The sequence below is a fragment of the Solanum tuberosum genome, unplaced genomic scaffold, assembly GCF_000226075.1.
Source record: "Solanum tuberosum cultivar DM 1-3 516 R44 unplaced genomic scaffold, SolTub_3.0 scf00263, whole genome shotgun sequence".
NCBI lineage: Eukaryota > Viridiplantae > Streptophyta > Magnoliopsida > Solanales > Solanaceae > Solanum > Solanum tuberosum.
The window spans coordinates 509,680-521,954 of NW_006239196.1; the positions used below are offsets into that span (position 1 = coordinate 509,680).

General features: G+C 34.0%; 1 pseudogene; it reads right to left on the reverse strand.

Moving 5' to 3' along the window:
- Window positions 1–3,514: 3,514 nt before the first annotated feature.
- LOC102602642 (probable inorganic phosphate transporter 1-7) lies at window positions 3,515–5,982 on the reverse strand (annotated as a pseudogene).
- Between the last annotated feature and the right edge of the window lie 6,293 nt (window positions 5,983–12,275).

Below are 12,275 nucleotides of genomic sequence, written 5' to 3' on the forward strand. Positions count from 1 at the left end.
GTGGGTGGGGGGTGGAAAACATTTTCCGAAACATTTAACCCAACCAAACATGAATGTTTTCCTTCATACCAAACACACCCAATATTATAATTTATTTTTAAAATCTAGGTGTATTTATTTTAGTTAGTTGGCAGCAATGGAGTGGTTCACTTTTCCACATCAGCGCATTTGTATTTCACGCATTTTGCCTGAAATATCCTAGTGTTTTTTTGTTTAAGTTTTGGATAGTTAAAGTGCCTATTTGTGCACTCAAAAAGTTAAAAGGTCAAAGTTATAATTTGAAACCAAGTTAAAGGTCTTATTTATGTATTATGCCTTATTGGAAATTTCCTTTGACTGCAGTACAAACATGTGTTTCTGGACCAATTTTCGATAGCCCAAAATAAAAAAATTTAGCCCACATATTTTCATCCAGGACAAGCAGTATATTTGAAGATTTGACATCACGGTGCAGGGGCGGATCTACATTGACGGTTCAACATAGATTTAACCGGGGGCCTTCCGTTTTTTTTTGTTGCTATAATTGATAAAAAAAACAGGAATGAAATCGACTATAAAATCACATAAAGAACTAAGCAAATTGAACAAAACTAAGCCTAAAAATGTCCAAAACAGAATTCAGTAAGAAACCTTTAAATCTGAAAAAGGAAATTTATCTCAGGCGTAGCAGTTGAAAGCCAAGAGACGCACTTACGTGACTTCAGTTTTTTTTTTTTTAAAATAAAACTGAGAAAGTTAAGGGGCAACAAATTACATTAACCCATTAGAAATAGGATTCCTATAATATACAGTTTTTTTTTCGTCTTTTAGGGAAACCATAACCTATAAATTGAAGAATTGTATCATAGCTACCACCAAAGGCACGTTAAATATTTCTATTAATATTAACGTTGTTATCCATTGATGTTAAATATGACTGACATATTACCTGATTGTCTCGTTCAAAAAATACTCTGTTGTCTTAGTTTTAAAGAAGCAACACGGATGAGCATTCTCTCCAATACATGGCTACAAGAATGGTTGACTCTTCCCAACTTGGAATTCACTATTAATTGTTGGGAAGGTAATATAAATACAATCAACACAACCATGGAGAGATATAGGAAGGGGAAAATCCCTATATAAAAGTTTGAATTAAAAGAGCTCTTTGCTAAATCTCATGAAGATTTCCCTTTGATTGATAAGTGGCTCGATGTTGCACTTCAGAATGGAGTAAAAGATCTTTTTCTTAACTTCACATCATACCCCATGCCTATTTTAACCATCTTATCAGCAAAAACTTTAAGAGAATTGGTTTTGCGGGGTAGTACTCTTATGCCTGTTTCGTTATCTAATAGTGTTGTGAATTGCAATTCTTTGAGAAAGCTTTCTCTATCTCACGTAAGATTAGACGAAAACATGATTCATACGCTACTTAATAGTTGTCCCTTGATTGCCTCTTTCATCCTTATGTATTGTTCAGGAAATCTTCGAAAGATCAAGTCGGATTCCCTGAAGGCTTGAAGATTCATCATCTTTTCGGGATAGGGGAGATTGATGCTCCAAATTTGGTATCACTTGACTATATGGGGAATCAAATTCCTGAACTTAAAATTGCAAGAGAGTCAACCCAATTGGAGTACTCAAAAATCTATGTTGAATGCATCAACAATTTAAATGCCGCATGGTTTTGCAAGTTGAGGAAGTTTCTTTCAAATTCGTCCTCTTGGTCTCAAGTTTCTCTTTATTTTATCAATTGTGGTGAGATCAACATGACAGATTTGCAAATGGACCACATAGGTTCTATCCCGCAGGTGGACATTTTAAATGTCAATATTCTACAGAAGAATCAGACTATGGAGTGCCCAACTTTTGTGGATGCTTTGCTATGGAGTTGTCATCCCAAGAGACTCAACCTACACTCAAATATTAAAACGATTACACGTTTCATCAATCGTTTAATGTATATGAATAGTTTGAGTCATTCTACTTCTCATGGAAGCACACTGTGGCATTGTCAATTAAAAGAAATAAAAGCTTTTGATGGAGAAAATCAGTCGCTGCAACTCAGAAGTTGGGAGCTTGCAAAAAGGATCGTTATGGAGGGGAAGGAGAAAGTTCATTTTTTATTAGATTGGTGATGCAGTTAATTCGTCTCTATTTCGAATTGAATGCACTTATATTCTTTTCTAAAGTTTATTAATTCATTTGTCAGCTATACACCAGTTAATCCAAAATTAGGCTTATGTTATGTGATACTCTCCTCCATTCTAAATATCTTTTAAAATCTAATTAAGGTCTATCAACTTTTCACGGATACACAGTTTTTATCCTAAACATGTGAATCCAGACAATAGAATCCAGCAAAACTTCCTTTCACTACAGTACTAACATGTGTTTCTGGACCAATTTTCGATAGGAAAAAATCAAAAACTTTAGCTCGGAGATTTACATCAAGCAGTATATTCGAAGATTTGACATAATGGCGGATAGTTGCCTTATGAGAACAAATATGAAGAAAGTGAAGTCCTTTTTGCTGATCCTATACAAATTTCAAGACTCTGTGTCCAGTTCAAATTTGGAAGACCCGAGTCATAAAGAGGTTGTTATTAGGCTCACAATTGAAGGGCTAACGAAAGCAACAGGGGCATTCTGTTTTTTTTTTTTGCAATAATTGATCAAAAACAGGAACAAAATTGAATATAAAAGCACATAAAGAACTAAGCTAACACAAGAATGCTTAATCAGGAACAAAACTAAGCCTAAAATGTCCAAAACAGAATTCTATAAGAAAGCTTTAAATCTGAAAAAGGAAATTTATTTTAATAAAACTGGGAAAGCTTTAAATCCCATTAGAAATAGGATTCCTATAATATATAGGTTCTTTTAGGGAAACCATAATCTATAAATTGAAGAATTGTATATGTACCAGTTTTTGCATCACAAAGAGGTACTTGTACCATAAGTTGTCTTAGAAAAACAATCTCCCTCCCTATACCGCTATACGTGCATTAACCTCATACTTCCCGCTGCTGGAAGTTTCAGCAAATTGTATTGTTCAAGAGAAACAAGTTCCAAGTTAATGTTTGGTCTTTGTTGTTGTCAACATGAGCTAGCTATTTACACCAGCTAATCCAAAATTAGGCTTATGTGATGTGATGCTCTTCCGATATCTAATTAGGAATGAATCAATACACTTAAAATTCAGTTACCGATTAAAAAAATTATATCTTCAGTAACAGTATATTTTTCAGAAGTATTTAGTTAGTGTTTATCATCTTGGCATATTCAGACACAAAAAAAGGTTCACCCAAAAGTACTTTTAACTTGACGAAAATCCTAGTTTCGTCACTGTTCATGCTGAGAACCTACTGATCTTGAAATTATTTAAAGCTAATTTTAATATAATCACTCTTCAGTATATATTATATAGTGCAGGGAGTAATGAAGAAAGGTTAATAAGAGAAGAGTTTTTACATACTGCATCCAATATATGACACAAAACATAAAACATATAGAACTCTAGTTGCTGCAATTACACAGAATGTCTACACTAATAGCTTCATAGAACCTTTGCAGAACATATGAAGGATAGAATGGAAAGAAATAAAACTAGTAACTGCTTTTACACAGGAACTGTCCTATTATCGGATGAATGATTCTCCACTTCTGCTCCTTCCTCAGTTGAGTCTTCGTTTTCCCTTGACATCTCTTCAAGTGACTTCCCCTTCGATTCTGGAACCAAGAAAGTGAAAAATAATCCGAGAAGGTTGACTACGCCAAGGACAATGAGTGAATTCCTCACCCCAATTCCAGCAGGATACCCTGCATCAGCCTTGGTCTTGTCTTGTGGTTGAGCCAAATACAGGAATCCAAATGCACCCACCATTGCCCCTAACTTTCCACATGCAGCTGATATTCCATGGCAAGTCGACCGCAATCTAGCAGGGAAAATCTCAGCAGGCACGACAAATGTAGTGGCGTTGGGTCCAAAGTTGGCAAAAAAGAAGGTCAGTGAATAGAGGACCACAAACCCGATATGGTGGCCAGGGAGAGTCCAGTGGTGGTAAGGAATGGCTAGAGCAAACATGAACACTGTCATCATTGTGAAACCAATCAATTGAATGGTAAACCTGCCAATCCTGTCAATGAGGAATACTGTGAACCAGTATCCAGGCACGGTACTGCAGAGAGCGATAAGAGTTTGGGCTCGTGCAATTTTTTGAACCTCTTCAATTGCATTCATAGTCTTGGCAGCAGGAATCCATCCAATGGCACTGAAGATATCCTTTTGGAACAAGTTTTGGCTGTAGTATGCAATATCAAGAAGAAACCATGTGCTGGCTGTGCCAAGCAAGTGAAGTCCATGTCGCCTAAGAAATTGTTTCGTGAACAAACCAAATTCATTGCCGGACTTTACAGCAGGCTCTTTTTGGTCTGTCCCAATGTCAACCTGCATAACGTTTTCCATATCTGCAGTGGCCTGCTTCACATTCTTGGCTACAAAAGCCGTGTAACGAGCCGTTTCAGGCATCTTCATCCTCCAATAGTAAGTGAGAAGAGCAGGAAGTGACCCAGCCATCAATATGATCCTCCACGCATAATCTGCTTGAGGAATGGTTGAACCAAGGGGATCCACTTGATAGGCTGGCGCCTTGTCGGCGCCTTGAAACAAGCCTGGAATACAGCAGAGATAATGAAACAAGCCTGAAATACAGCAGAGATAATGATGGCAAAGATACCACCTCCGAGGATACCAAATCCTTGGATAGCGAAAACAGCAGCAATGAAGGCACCCCTAGTGTTTTTGTTGGCATATTCAGACATAATAGTAGCAGAAAGGGGGTAATCGCCACCAATTCCAAAACCAAGCCAGAAGCAAAAGAAACAGAGGGTGGCCATGACGGTCTTAGGATCCCTACCAAAAGAAAGGCCAGAAGCAGTGGAACAGATAGACATAATCATAAGGGTTATGCCATAGACTTTCTTCCTTCCTATTTTGTCACCAATCCATTCAAAGAAAAGGTGTCCCGCAATGATACCACAGAAGGCGACACCATTGATAACAGCAGAAACATTAGGAGGTAGTGAACCAGGCTTTGAAGAGCCATCGACATAGTAGTAAATACGTCCAAGCAACTTAGTGACTAGAGATGTGCAGAAGAGATCGTAGGCATCAGTAAAAAATGGGAATCCATACCAGCTATTATGATTGCTGTGAAGTGATACTATTATGTTCAGAGGCGGTGTCAAGATTTCATGCAAGTGGATTCTAAATTTTTAAAAAGAAGCAACATCTTAACCTAAAGTAATAATAGGAACAAATACAAGTATTTAATTCACTAAAAACAAATAAGGAAAAAAAGATGAAAACAAATGAGGAAAAAAATGAAAAGGGAGAGTTAAAGAGTACACACCAGAGTCCAGATGTTGGATAACAACAATTATATTAACAATAAAAGTTAGAGCCCTAACTTTTGTAGAAAAAAATTGAGTTAAACTTTTTGAATGTGAGTAAAATCAAAAGTCAGATATTGTAGTTTCCTTTTTTCTTTTTCATTTAACAATTTTTTGTTTTTTTAATTTTTTTTACATTAACCCACCTACGTTTTTAATTAATTCTTACCATTTTTTTATTTTTTTTAAAAAAATAATTATAACACAAATACTATTTTCTTATCGATATTCTATTTTTTAATTATTCTTTTTATATAAACACACGTTTAAAAATTAATTCAAAAAAATTGTGTGCCTACCCGAGATTTGAACCCACATTCTGCGGGGTGAACAATCTCACTGGGTGCACAGCAACCACTAGGCCAAACGCTTAAGTGTATTTATGAGTTCGCATGAAATATATATATGCATTGTACTTCATATTTTCATACGGGTCTACGGAAAAGCCTAGTGGGTTAGGCTGAACCCCTTCCGCTACCGTAGCTCCGCCCACGATTGTGTTTTTGCGGAATCAAGCGCATTCAAAACCTTTATATTCCCAGCCATTTTCACAACACAAATTTAAAAACAAGAAACAATGTTAAAATAAAGATGCAGAGGAAGGGCAGTAAGTTTTCAGGTTGTTGATATTGAAAATTGACAATATCAACTCCTTTTATAAGCTTAGATTTTATTTCCCTGTCCGAATTGGTTTAGACTACGCTTCGCTTTCCTTTTTAATGCGTAACAAGAAAAGAGACGCGCTTTATTTTTCCTCTTTAAGGAATATGTTTAGAAATAGAATTCCTAATATGTAGGGCTCTCCCTCTTTTTTTTGGCTTTTAGGGAAACCATAACCTATAAATTGAAGAATTGTATCATTGTTACTACATAGGGTACGTTATCCTAAAATAAATCTATAAATTATTGGGAACGATATAAAGATAGGGAGCGCATTCAGATTTTTATTTGATTAAATAAATGGTTTTTAAACTAATTTTCTTTATTAAGATAAATTATTGTATAATTTTTATTTAATTAATTATATATTTTAGTAATCATATTTTCACAAATTTGTTGTTGTTATTATTATTATTATTATTGTTGTTGTTGTTGTTGTTATTTATTTTATCTGTTGTTAAATTTGAAATAATAATTTTATACTTTTAAGTTTACATATCTATTCAGTATATATGTGTAATATATAGTTTAATGAGATATGTATTTCTTTTATATAAAAAATTATAATTTATTAATAAAGTTTATCATAATATTTTTATTTACTTTTTATTAATATGTATAGTATTTTATTAATTAGATATGAATCTATTTAATTTTTCGGAGTCTAATGGATGACACAACTTTAAATCTCAATTTCAATTGAAACTCATCCATATCACAACTTTCGATCACAGTCATTTATTTATAATATAATATAACTAGGTAAATTACTTGAACTATTTTATTAAGCTTAAATATGATTTTTCGATAATATTCATATTTTCGATACATATACTACATTGTCAAGAACATTTTATGTTAAGGCTATATTTTTTAATTTTTGTTTTTGTTATAGAAAAATTAAGAGTCAGAGAAAGATTTTAACTATAAAAAAAGAAGTCTAAGAAAATCTCCATAGAAATAGTTGGTTAGAAGTAATGAAATTTGCTAAATTCCAAAAAGTTATAAAGAACAACATTAGATGTTAAGGAAGAGACCAAAAAGTCTCGAGCAACAACACTCCCAAGTAAAGTGGAACATCACGTCCATACAAGAACATAATTAACTAAACTCAAATGGAAGACCTTTAGCTCCTTTCCTATGAACCTCCATCAATCTGTTTTTATTATAGTATGGCGTATCATGTATATGTTAAAAATGACCGTAAAATTATTAATATCATAAATGTTTTTCCTCATTGTCTCAGAGTAGTCATTACTATTGCTTAGGTTTCATATCACCGGCCCCAACTTATTTGTTTTGAATGGAACTGTTCACAACTAGATATTCTAAACCAAACTTTTGACACATAACATATTAAAATCTCACAACATAATTTTGTGAGCACTTGAACTCACAAATATCCACAAATAATAATAAAGACAACCTTACTTTCCTAGCAATCAAGAAGAAAAAGGCATATTGCTTAACATATTTTTCAAAAAGATAGTCTATCGAGCTGTATCCAAGTTTACAGTTGACAAATTTAATTGAAATAATCCAAAACAAAGAGTTCTTACTTCTTTATTAAAAGAATTCAAAAAAGTTTATCAAAATAAAGAGTTATTACTACAGTAAAAATGAACTTTAACGGCAATTAATACCTTAATTATTTTTAAATATGTATTTTCAGAGGCAATTGGTACTCTCTATAAATGTCCCTAAAATTTATAGCAACATTGAGTCTAATGACAATTAATGAATGTCGGTATAGGCTCTAGCACTCTTCGTTAATGTGCATATTTATTGGCGATAAAATTATTTTTGTTATAGTGTATTCTTGACATTTGTTTATTTCAAGAAAACTTGATATCTTATTATTCCCAAAAAGGAGAGATGAGGAAATATGAAAAATTACTTAACTTGCGACAAAAGAAGTGGACTAATTGTGCTTATACTAATATTCTAGGAAGAGTGCAATGACATACAAATTGTTTGTACCTAAGAAAAAATAGTCAAAATGATATATTAACTGTGGCAAGCAAAAGAGCAATCTGTTTGGTTCTTTTCACAAACTTTATCATTGGTTCTATATTAGTTATCACATATTTGTTGTTGTGTGCTATCCAATATAAGACACCCCACAAGAAATTTTCCCAAAAAGTATATGAAAAAACCTACAGAAAGGGACAAAAGAAAAGATAAATTTTCAATCATCCTCACTGAAATTTTTAACAGAATTCAAAAAAAGTCACCAAAGTAGCAAATAAAAATTGTAATAGATACATGAATCATTATGACTTATAGTAAAAGATTAAGCTTCATGAAATACGAGGAAGAAATCTTTGAGGAATGAAACACACTTCATAAGAAGTTTAATTAATGTATTTGAATTCGACTCCCTAAAGCAAAAAAAACCTACAAATAATAATGGCAGAAATAAAAGTTTTGTTTACTAAAGAACCAAATGTAATGAATTCAACCATTTCAACATCGTTATGAATTGTGGAATGAGAGGTGCAAGAGTAATAATATCGCGTTGCAATCAAAATCAATATTCTTTGTTTATACGAAGAAACCTGTGAAAGGGACAAAAGAGAAGATCAATTTTCAATCATTTTTGTTGAAATTGTTAACATAGTTAAAAATAAGTCACCAAAACAACAAAAAGAAATTATCATAACTACATGAATCACTAAGCTCCATGAAATAGGAGGAAGAAAACTTTGAGAAATGAAACAAACTTCATAAGAAGCTTAATTAATGTATTTGAATTCGGCTACCCTATAACGGAAAAACACCTACAGATAATTGTGGTAGGAAATCGCTCTATTTATAGACAACAAAGGCTAGTGTGAACAAATGCTTATTGTGCCTTATCGAAAATGTCGCAACTCTTCATAAAAGTCATAACTTTTCATAAAAGTTACAACTTTTGATATAAAAGTCGCAACTCTTCCTAAAAGTCACAACTTTTCATAAAAATTATAAAAGTTACTTTTGATATAAAAGTTGCAACTCTTCCTAAAAGTCACAACTTTCTATAAAAATTACAACTTTTCATGAAAAGGAAGGCTAGTATTGGAAATAAATAAATTAAAAAAGAATTCTGGTGTGTGGTTACGCCACTAGGCGGGCCTATGATTCTTTTATATATATATATATATATATCCAAATCCCTAAATCCCTAAATCAATTCCAATTTCTCACAATATCACCGCACCTCAGCCTCTCACCGCCCACACCACACCTCGCCACCTACACCGCTCTTCCTCTCGCCGCCCAGCTGCCGCTCCACCGGTGAACCACTTTGAAGACAAGAGCACTGCCGATGATAGTTTCTTACAAATTGATTCGGGTATTGTCTTTCCAATATCTTCTCCATCCATTCTTTATTAGAATTTCTGAAAACAATTGCAGGAATTTGCTTTCAATTAATCCTTAATTCTTATTATTCTTTGTTGTAGCTTGTTCAGTATTATGCGATAAATTGATTTTGCATCGTATTAATTATGAATCCAGCCCTGTGATTTTGATTACTCTGTCATGACATGATTAATTATAATCCCCAAATCAAGTGATACTTTCCCTCTTCATGTGATCTCATGACAGTATACCTATGTGGTAATTGTAGCAATCTCCTTCTTTCATTTCTTAAAGCTTGATTCATGATAGATATGGTGACTTGAGACAGCCTCGGGTTTAGTAATTGTTCAAGGTAAACTTTGATGTTGGCACATTTGAATAATTGCCTCCTTTTCCATTGTTAACTGATTTCCTCTCTTTATTTAGACTGGAACTACTTTAGTACTCTTGGATTTATGAAAAGTTTGCCAAGGTCAATTTGCTTTCCTTCTCTTCTGCTTCATTTAACTTTGACAACCTCTAGCTTTGGTGTTTTTGGTAAAGATCGAATGATTTTATGCTCAGTTGATTCATAATCTCTTATTTGTTTCCTCCACGGATATCTTGATGAATTGACTCTTATGATAAGTTCGAACTTGTCGAAGTTTTTCTTTATTCTTACAATGAATTCCGGCCTGAGTTTACTCAGCAGCTCCTTTGTACTTGGTCTTATATTTTGGAAAATCTGATTCGGTTGTCGAAGATAAGGCTTTCCTAGATTAGTGTTGTGAATTATTTTTGCAGTTTTCTCTTCTTGATTGGTTACTACTTGTATGCTAAATAAACAGCTCCTCTCCTCTCTACTTGGCAAGGACTGATCAAACGCTCTTTCTCTCCAAAATGAAATGATAAATCTCTTGATCTCTCCTCCTCATCTCTACAATAAGTCTAAACACCGAAAGTTCCTTCCCTTTTGCTCATTTTTCTCTCCTCTCTATTTCTCATATTACTCTAAGGCTTTCATATTGTGGTGCTGTTGAAGCGGCTCGGTTTTGTCTCTCTTATAATTAATTGCCATATCACTGGTTAGTTCTCTTAACATTGCATTTGATACTTACGTGATACCTTTGTATATCTTTAATTTTGTATCAGCGTTGTGGATGGCGGTTGCCTCGTCAGCAATGGCGAAAGGTGAGACGAGGCGACCCTTCATCGCTTTTGTGGCGAGACGATCTTCAAAAAGCGATGCCATGTCGACAATGGCGAGAAAGGTGAGAGGCAAGAAAGGCGTCGCCTTTTGTGTTTTCTTTAAAAAGGTGACCAATTTATGATTTTAAAAGTTAAAAGGTAATTTTAGGGTTTTCGACTAGACTCTTCGGGCGACCAACCAGACTTTTCCAGCGATTCCAAAGTCCAACCAATACATATTTCTTCTCCTTCAAATCTCCTCCTCCTCCTCATGGATGAACTAAAAAGGATGGATTGCTCTTCTAAAGTAACTTGGAGAATCTTATCTTCCCTTCTTCTTCAAACCTGTCCAATAACTCCTAACAGTTCATCACTTTTTCTTCGGTTTTTTGAATCTTGTTGACATGGATATGTGATTCTATTTTGCTAGTTGCATCGGTAGGTGCTTTCAACATCGAAACTCATCAAATGATCCCCTAAAATTGCAGCAACATCAGTTGATGGCAAACCCTTGCCCAGGCATTACTGATTTGACACTTCTAGGAAAAAAAATAGGAGTTGCAGGGCTCTATTTGTTGTGCATAGGAAGAGAAGTGACCCTCTTTTCCTCTTCATCTACTATATCTGCCCATCTCAAAGCACGTGTCACATCTTGTTGTTTCTTATTAGAAATAACCATTTCATTTTTAACTAGCGTTCGACCATAGATTTCCAAATATTTTTAGCAAATATTATTTGGGTGAAATTTCAATGTGTTTGGCCATAGTATTTGGGAAACATATTTCAATTTTTAAAGAAATATGATCTATACCCATAAATTTTAAAAACAATCAAAACCAACCATATGTTTGTATTACACAGCAAGATAGAAACGTCGATGTAATAAGGTTCATGACTTCCGCAACAAGTCAATTGGATCTTCGTTGCAGCAAATAACAAATAGTGTCCATGACACTGGAGTAATGTGGTAGTTATGAGTGAGTGCAACAAGCATTATTCCATACATGGTGAAGTAAACGAAACACATGACTTTGTTACTCTGAGGCGATTGTTCGTCATTTTCATCAACACATCATCACTTTCATATTCACTAATATGTCATCGTCACTTTGGTGTTCACAAAAAAAAATTATGCAATACATCGCAAACAACTACCATAGCGGGTGTTTTTGTAAAAAATAAAAGTTTGGTGTATAATTTGAAATTTTAAAGCTCCCAAATAGTGAGATTTGACTCAAATACTAGTTTTTTCTAGTATTTGGAAATTTGGGGTTATTTACCAAAAAGTTTGCCAAATAGTGGCAAATTGTATGGACAAACACTTTGTCAATTTTCTTCCCAAATTTTACTTGGGAAATCTATGGCCAAACGGGTTAGAGTTAGTTGGAGAAATTGAGATCTTACCTTTCTCAACATTTTGGTCATTCCTTGTAGACATTGGCTGCTGCCTCGAATACCCATGATGCTCACCCAACAATTCCAATGATTAGGAAGGAATCTCTTGTACTGAGGCATTTAAATTTACAAGTGGTAGATTGTTCACTGATTAACCATAGTAGCAAACTGACTTTCGTTTAAAGTGTTAATTACTTCTTGAGACACGGAACCTCCTTTGGAACAATTGCTCGAGCACTTGAGTTCATAGTTTGACTGCCTACAATTTGGTG